This window comes from Dermacentor variabilis, chromosome 6 (genome assembly GCF_050947875.1).
Source record: "Dermacentor variabilis isolate Ectoservices chromosome 6, ASM5094787v1, whole genome shotgun sequence".
Taxonomy (NCBI): Eukaryota; Metazoa; Arthropoda; class Arachnida; order Ixodida; family Ixodidae; genus Dermacentor; species Dermacentor variabilis.
Genome location: NC_134573.1, coordinates 98,112,879 through 98,122,085, shown reverse-complemented (window position 1 = coordinate 98,122,085; position 9,207 = coordinate 98,112,879).

The window sequence follows — 9,207 nt, the reverse complement described above, 5'->3', positions numbered from 1 at the left end:
CAACATACGCTAGCGCTGCTGCCTGGTACATCTCTCCCGGATTGCGTGAACCCAACACTAACAACGACGACACCATCTGCACACTTTACCTGGACTTTATTTCAGTCGTTCATTGCAGTAGGAGAGGGGGGGGGCATTTAGCAGCGCGACTATCACCTCCAAAGCCAATGAGAAAGTAGAGCGTACGTGCGCAGGTAGCGCGAGAACAGAACACCTAGCGCGCTCGACCTCAGCAACCGCGGAGTCGGCCACTCCCGAGATCCCCCTGCATCATGGCTAGCCGGCCTAAATAAACCGTGGCTACGGCGGCTACCTGGTCACGCCACCTGCCACAGTACCACATAATGCTATAATCGCACCCTTGGTGAAATTCTCACAATACAGATCGCATCCGACGACTCCAATTAGGACCTAGTTCTTCTATTCGTCGTCTACGCCCACAGTACCGCAACGCAAGGCACTACTGGTTTCTTCCTCTTCCATTTTCTCTATAGCGGTCATCCTTCTCATACAATCGGTACCATTCTGGCCTACCACCTAGACCCATCGGAATGCCTGCCAATCTTGGATGCCACGAGACAAGAAGAGTGCCATCAGTTGGACCGCCAATTCCCTTCAGACGATCAAAATCGACAGAAATGAAAACGCGATGCCCGCAACTCGACTCCAACTTTTTTACCAGGAACATTTGCTTGGCTGTCCGTACCGAACCGCCAACCAAGACTCGCTTCAAAATTTCTTCCTAAATAGTGCCCAGCTTCACCTCCTGTGTAGAGTAGCAGGCTGAAGCGCGCTAGCTCAGGGAAACCTATCTGTCTTAAGATAAATTGTCTCTCTCTTCCTAAAAACGATGGACTAAACCGCGTCCTACAGCGAACTTCTCCCGTGAACTACCTCATAGAGCCATTCACACCGCCGTTCGACGTGCGTCATCGTAACCACGAAATCGTCTACGTCCAGCAGCTGAAACCGTATCATTATTCTGCAGGCTCATGTACAGTCTAAGCCGTCAGGATGGCTCCTTTTCGTAATGGGGCCATCAGGCCGATGTCGAATATATATATATATATATATATATATATATATATATATATATATATATATATATATATATATATATATATATATATATATATATATATTGGCGCGAAATAACTTTGCACGTGAACGTGATGACACGGGACCCTTAAAGGGAAGCTGAACGCTTTTCCAGAAAAAATGAGTGAAGAGCAGTACGCCGTGGTTCTCAACCCTCTGAATTCGAACATCGCATCGAAATTGAGCGAAAGAAAGCGCACGCATATTTAATTTCGACGAAAAGTGCAGCAGCAGACACGCCCAACTCGCGCGCCTCGTTTCCGCCTGTGATTGGTTGGGCGCCTCGTGACGTCAACAATGGTGTTCGTCCGGAGCGACTGCTGCCGCTACACACGAAGCACGGTTCAAAGTATTTTGCTGAGACCTTCATGGAAATTTTCGACAATTTGCGTTTCTCTGAGGAGTTCGGCGTTAAGTCCAAACTCTACGAGAGCGATGTTGCGCGCGACGGTGACGGGCTACGGCTCCGAGCGACAAAACGGGCCGTCGCTTGAACAGATCGCTCGGTGTTGTCGCTCGGTCGCTCGTTTCTAGAAATCTAGAACTCGTCGCTCGTCGCCCGGAAATGCTATGAGCGACTAGCCAATTGTGCGAAGCCGAAACTGGATGTACATACCTCAAATACTACTGTTTGTCGCACGGAACGGTCAAGCTATTGAATTTTACACGTGCAAGAATAAGAACCTAGTGCAAGACCTTCAGAAATATTTTATGCTCCTTCTTCAGTAAAATACATCAACCTAAATTGATAAAGCATGCCTCACGCTAGTTTCGGCGCGTATATTGCTGCCCTCATACCGGGAAGTCATCGCTCAAAGCCGTCGCTCGCGTAGAGTTTGGCTTGCAGAAGACGAGTGAACGCGACAGCCATCGCCTCGCTTGTAGCGCTGTCGCTGTCGCGTGCAAGATTACTTGTAAGGGGTTTATACTTGTACATACTACACGTGCGTACATACTTGTACATACTACATGTACGAGCCGATTGCGAAGAGCCGGCCTCTCCAAGAAGCAAAAAATGCTGGTGGAAGCACTGCTTTCCACGCGAACGAAGGCGGTGTTAACATCTCCTGGTGTTGGAAATGATCTTTGGCGAGTACGTTTTTTGCTAAGCTGCATTGAGCGTTCCAGTGAGTACGTTTCCGAGCAAACAACTGTACTGTTGTGTTCCTGCATGCCTCCTCGTAGAACGAAAGCGGTGGTGCGATCTTCAGCATTTGTGCGCTGCCTGAAAGCTGTCGGCAATCTACACAGACGGTCTAAACGCGGGAATAGTTTACCGGCTGCTGTAGCCCGTGTAGTATAGAACCTTCATCAGCGCGCCATCCCCACGCTACTCGTAACCGGCGAATTCCGTCGGCTACGTGAGATGGTCGGTTTCTTATGTGTGCAAGAGAAGGGGGAGCGCAGCGTGTTGGCGTGAGCAGGCTTTCCAACACATGCAAACTTTGCGCTTGCACTGTGTTATGGTAGCTGCATGCAGGCTGCTTCATAACACACGTGCGAATAGAAAATTCTCGGCGCTTGGCGATGAAACCTGCGTCAAGGGTGGGCGATAAACATGCACCTTCTGTTCAGCGTGCTAACTATTTTTCAGGAGAACCCAAAGCACGCATTATTGATAAACTCCGGTAGTAATCGTCACGGAAGTGGTTAGAGCACAACACTTGTTCTTGAGCGCTTGAAGTGGTTTCGCTTCACAGCAGCCTCCCACTTAGCTGAAAGCTTCTTGTCTTGCAGGAACTAATGGAACATCGGAACATCGTCGTGGCTGCTGGTGTTCGTGCAAGCGTAGGCTGCACAGAACGCCGGCATGATCGGCCTATAAGTTCAATTAATGCTGCGCACGTCAACTACCACTCTTATATACACACAGATAAAGGCATGTAGGGTCGAGCGAACCAGATTAGGACGGCACGCAAGCAGAAATAAGCCCGGTCAGGCACGGTCGCGGAGACTGCGAAGGAGCGTAACACCAGTGTTGACGTCACTAAGCGGCGGTTTCCGGTCTCCGCTCGCATCGTCAGCGTCAGCAGCAGCGCGCGGTGCTTGACGGGGGCGGAACTACAGCGCAATTTTAATCGATGATTGCGTCGCTCCTAAGTGAAAAATCCCCCCCCCCCAAAATTTTACCTTCATGGTTTATAAGGTTCCCGCATCCGTATTTGAGCGTCTTATTGAATTCGACAGACTCTTCAGTTTCCCTTTAAGGAGAGAACGGCGAAGTTCGTGGTTGCGCTCGCGCTCTCCGAGGACCAGCGATCGCTAAACTGTTTTAGTTGTAATAGCTGGGTGAAATTTCTAGTGGAGGTGCGGCGTTCGGTCGATGTTAAGATCTCCGGAGCATACCCCAGACCTAAGCCCGGAGAGTAGTTTATCCGAACTTGCCCCTGTGCACGTACGTGCCAGCCGACGTCTCCAGGGACTCCAGCCACAGCACGGTCTGCTACCCGAACGAACTAGAATGACGAACCAACCACCTCCTGCCACTCCTGCAGCATCGCACGTTGTCGTCAATCACACCCGGACGCCGAATCTGTTCCACGGAAGTGCTTCAGAGGACGCCGACGACTGGCTTGACCATTTTGACCGGGTTGCCAATCTCAGCGACTGGACCCACGAGCGTAAGCTACGCTATGTGTACTTCGCCCTTGAGGATTGCGTGAAAACATTGTTTGAGAACCACTAGGCGACACTGACGTCATGGGAAGAATATCGCAGGCAGTTCCCCAATGCCTCCGCCTGGGCAGACAGGAAAGAGAGGGCGGAGTTAGCGTTGGAGGTAAGAATTCAAGGCCCGAATGAGCGAGTGACGGCGTACGTAGAAGACATGAATCAGCTTTTCAGACGTGCGGACCCTTCTATGACTGAAACAAAGAAGGTGCGCCATCTTATGCATGGCGTCAAAAAGGAAATCTTTGCTGGCCTCATTCGAAATCCGCCGACGACACTTGCAGAGTTCCATGACGAAGCTACTACCATGGAAAAGGCCCTTCAACAGCGGGTCAGGCAAAATAACCGCGACGCCATGTTTTCAAGGGACCTCTCTGTGGTTACCCTGTGGTAACCTGTGGTAATGACGTTGGCGCCTTGGGAGAACTCATCAGGGCTGTCGTCAAGGAGGAACTGCAGAATATGCAGACGACCACAGCCCCTGTGGGACAACTTTCCATTGCGGAAATGGTGCGCGCCGAGGTCCGACAGGCCGTCCATATTTCTGGACAGTACGAGGCACCACAGCAGGGACAGCACGCCGAAATGAGTTACGGTGCAGCAGTACGCCGTCCGCCACCCTCTAGTGCGTGCCGCATAGTACACCCCACTCAACAAGTGGACGTAAGCTTCAGGCCACCTCGCAGCCCACGGCACATCGCCGAAGCAAGGACTAGGAAGGGCGACGTCTGGCGCACCACAGACTACAAGCCCCTTTGTTTTCATTGTGGCGAAGCCGGACGCATCTGCAGAATGTGTCCTTATCGTCATTTGGGGCTCCGTGGATTCTCGCCGAATGCACCTTGTCCACAAGCTGGTGAGCGGCCGCCGGAAATAGAGAGTTTCGTCGCCAATCGTCGCAATGTTGATCAGCGATGGCAGGAGCCCCGTTCGTCGTCTCCTGCTCGTTACAGGTCACCCTCACCAAGCCAAGCCTTTACTCGCGGCTCTCTGAGACGCCACTCGCCTAGCCCGGTGGGTCGGGAAAACTGAGTTCAGCGACCTCCGAAGCTGAGGCCGCTGACGACGACCGTACGCGAGATCCTCCACTACGAGGGCAACGACGAAAACAGAACGGCGCAGATGTACAGACGGAGTCAAACACCTTACGAGAGGTAGTAACGTCGAACATTCACGTCACCTTAGACGACGAAGGAATAACTGCGTTAATCGACACTGGATATGAGCATGCACCTTGCCTGCAAGCTGAAGAAAGTTTCTACCGAGTGGACTGGATCGCAGATTCGAACTGCTGGAGGCCATCTGCTAACCCCGATAGGAAGATGCACAGCGCGAGTGAGCATTCGTGGGTTTACGTACATCGGAGATTTCGTTATCCTCCTAAGCTGTTCGAGGGACCTAATTCTGAGAATGGACTTTCTGCAGGCTAATGGAGCTGTGATTAACATACAAAAGTCGCGGGTAACGTTTTCGACGGCGCAGGCCTTAGTAGGGAGCAGCACTGATGACACGTATGTGAACGGCTTGAGGATTGTTGACGAGAACATGACGGTGCCGCGAAGGAGCAGCGTATTGACCCTCGTCACCTGCGGCGCGTTCGACCGCTATGAGGGTATTGCCGAGGCAAATATCCCGCTGCGGCTCTAAAGACACATCTGCATCGCCCGGGGCCTTGTTCGAATACAGCATAAGTGCTCACAAGTTTTGTTGACAAACTTCAGCCATGAGTATCAGCACGTCCCTCAAGGTAGAGCTGTGGCATTCCTGAACGACATTGCTGACTTCTCAGACATCGGCACATTACAAGTGACTTCACCGGATGCAACAACTCACGCCAGCCTGAATACCCGCGTCCACATTTACGCTGACTTAGCAGGTGTACAGAAGGATCAGCTGCTGGGCCTACTGACAAAATTCTCCGGCTGTTATTCCACGGAATCCAAAGTCCAGCGCACTTCCGTTACGCAACACCAGATCGTTACAGAGAAGTCGGCGCGGCCTGTTCGTCAGCATCCGCATCGCGTGTCACCTATGGAGCGGGAGGCGATTAAGCGTCAAGTTCAAGAAATGCTAAATGATGATGTCATCCAGCCGTCGACAAGTCCGTGGGCATCGTCTGTCATATTAGTAAAAAAGAAAGACAACACACTCCGCTTTTGGGTTGACTACAGACGGCTTAACCGAGTCACCAAACACGACGTTTATCCCCTGCCACGGATCGATGACGCTTTGGATCGTCTGCGTCATGCTTCTTTACTTCATTACTTTACTTTATTTACTTCATTAGACCTACAGTCAGGCTACTGGCAAATCGAAGTAGACGAGCGTGACCGTGAAAAAACCGCCTTCGTGACTCCCGATGGGCTGTACGAATTTAAAGTGCTGCCTTTCGGTCTCTGTACCGCGCCTGCCGCGTTCTAACGAATGATGGACACTGTACTCCTTGGACTGAAGTGGCAGATGTGTCTAGTGCACCTAGACGACGTTGTTATGTTTTCCAGCACGTTCGATGAACATCTCGTCCGGCTACGAAGTGTCCTTACCGCAATACGCAAGGACAACCTCACCATCAAGCCTGAAAAATGATACTTTGGCTTCCAGGAACTAACGTTTCTAGGCCACGTGGTCAGCTCCCCAGCAGTACGACCAGGCCCAGAAAAACTCGCTGCCGTTGCCGAGTTTCCTCGTCCTAAAGACAAAAAGGCTGTTCAGCCGTTCCTGGGCCTCTGCGCTTACTACCGTCGTTTCGTTGAAGGCTTCTGAAGGATTGCTGCCGCTCAAGAGACTGACGCGACAAGATGTGCCCTTTGCGTGGACCGAAGACCAAGAGCAGGCTTTCACCGAATTGCGTAAACGCCTTCAATCCGCTCCAGTGCTGGCGCATTTTGATGACACCGCGGCAACTGAAATACACACCGGCGCCAGCAACGTAGGACTCGGGGCCATTCTGGTTCCATGGCAAGATGGTGCAGAACGTGTAATTGCGTAGGCGAGTCGTAGTCTGACAAAAGCAGAAGCTAATTATTCAACGACCGAAAAAGAATGCTTAGCAGTCGTGTGGGCCATCAGCAAGTTCCGACCCTACTTATACGGCCGGCCATTTCGAGCGATCAGCGATCACCGCTCGCTCTGCTGGCTTGCCACTCTACGAGACCCGTCGGGTCGCCTCGCTCGTTGGAGCCTCCGCCTCCAGGAATACGACATAACTCTTGTCTACAGATCCGGCCATAAGCATAGCGACGCTGACTGCTTCTCACGTTCTCTTATTCCCTTGACATCCTCCGACTTGGAGCTAGATTTGCCGTTTCTTGGTGTCGTCGACGTGGTGCGCATGGCTGACTATCAACGTGCAGACTCTGAGCTGCTTCCAGTCATCCGATATCTCCAGGGAGCTGACGTTGTTGTCCCACGCCCACTTTCACGAGGATTGACATCGTACTGCCTGCGAAACGATGTCCTGTACAAGAAAAATTTCGAGAACAGCCAGGAAACGTTCCTTCTCGTCGTTCCGATGGCACTGCGCGAGGAACTTTCACAGGCGTATCACGACGATCCCTGTGCCGGCCACTTGGGCTTCGCGAGGACATTAGCGCGCATGCGGCAAGAATACTATTGGCCACACCTATTTTCATCGGTTCAGCGCTATGTACGAACGTGCCGTGACTGTCAGAGGCGTAAAGTTCCACCCGTCAAGCCTGCCGGCCTCCTTCAGCCTTCGGATCTGCCTCCGGCGCCGTTCCAGCAAGTGGGAATGGACCTTCGTGGGTCGTTCCCCGCGGCATCCTTGCAAAATAAGTGGATAATCGTGGCAACTGACTATTTAACTCGCTATGCGGAGACGAAAGCTGTGCCGCGGGGAACTGCTGATGAAGTCGCCGGCTTCTTCGTCCACAACATCGTGCTTCGCCACGGTGCACCCGCTGTACTCATTACTGACCGCGGTGCAGCGTTTAAAGCGGAGTCATTGCAACAAATCGTCACACTGGCGCACACCGGCCACCGAAAGACCGCAGCCTATCAACCCCAAACTAACGGCTTAAGAGAGCGCCTAAACAGAAGATTAGCCGACATGCTCTCCATGTACATTGATGTGGAACACAAAACATGGGATGAAATTTTGCCGTACGTCACGTTTGCTTACAATACCGCATTGCAGGAGACCACCGAGTTTACACCATTCGAGCTTGTTTACGGACGTGGCGTTACAGCCCCCTTAGACGCCATGCTCCCGATAGACCACGGAACCACAAGGAATGACACCACTTAAGATTTCGTGTAGAAAGCCGAGCAAGCTCGCCAGCTTGCTCGGAATCGCATCCGCACCCAGCAGAATACCGACACCTACCGTTACAACCGGACCCGACGGAATGTGCAGTACTTACCAGGCGACCGCGTGTGGGTGTGGACACCTATCTGACACCGTGGGCTCTCAGAGAAATTGTTGCGCCGCTATTTCGGCCCCTATGAAGTTGTACGCCGGCTCAGTGATGTGAACTACGAGGTCGTGCCTCAAAGCTCTGATCCTGGTCCGAACCGACGCTGCCCCCGTGCTAAAGTCGTCCGCGTAGTACGGATGAAGCCGTACTACGCACGCGAAGGATAAGCAACCCTCACAAACCGCTTCAGCATTGTGTGCATTGTTGTATGTCTTTTTTTGTGCTTTCATGTTGGCACTCTTGCCCATAGTGCGCGCCCGCTACCCTTGAAGCGACTGGGCCGGTCGCTTTTGTGAGGGGAGCAATGACGCGAAATAAGTTTGCACGTGATGACACGGGACCCTTAAGGCGAGAACGACGAAGTTCGTAGTCGCGCGCGCGCTCTCCGAGGACCAGCCATCGCTAAACGCAGACGTGGTTTTTTGCCAATCTGTCGGTGGTAAACTGTTTTATTTGTAATAGCTGGAGCTGGGTTACAATATATATATATATATATATATATATATATATATATATATATATATATATATATATATATATATATATATATATATATATATATATATATATACATGTCTGTTTGTGTGTGGGTGTAGCCATGAAAACTTGCAGACAGAAACTTCTCAGGGTCTCTAAAAGAATCGGGGTAGCCGATTTTCAACTTTGGTTTGATTTGATTTGAATGTGAGACTTTTCTATTTATTTGTGGCGATTATGTTCAGTGAAAGAAGTCCTTGATGAATTTATGGACGTTTATTCGCTTAATGTCGACGAGCATATATTTCTAAAACGAGTAAAGCTTTGGTGTATTTTCTTGATTTACGGTGTCACTGCTGCCGCCTGCCACAGTCAGAGCTTTTCGAGTGCATGGCCATGGCCATGATCACAGAAGAGCCATATTTTTCAAGTTAGGCGCCACACCTGCATTTTATGACACGTCTTGGCAGGAGCTCAGAAATTTGTATCACTCACTGTGTGTTTTATAGATTACATGTCGCATGAG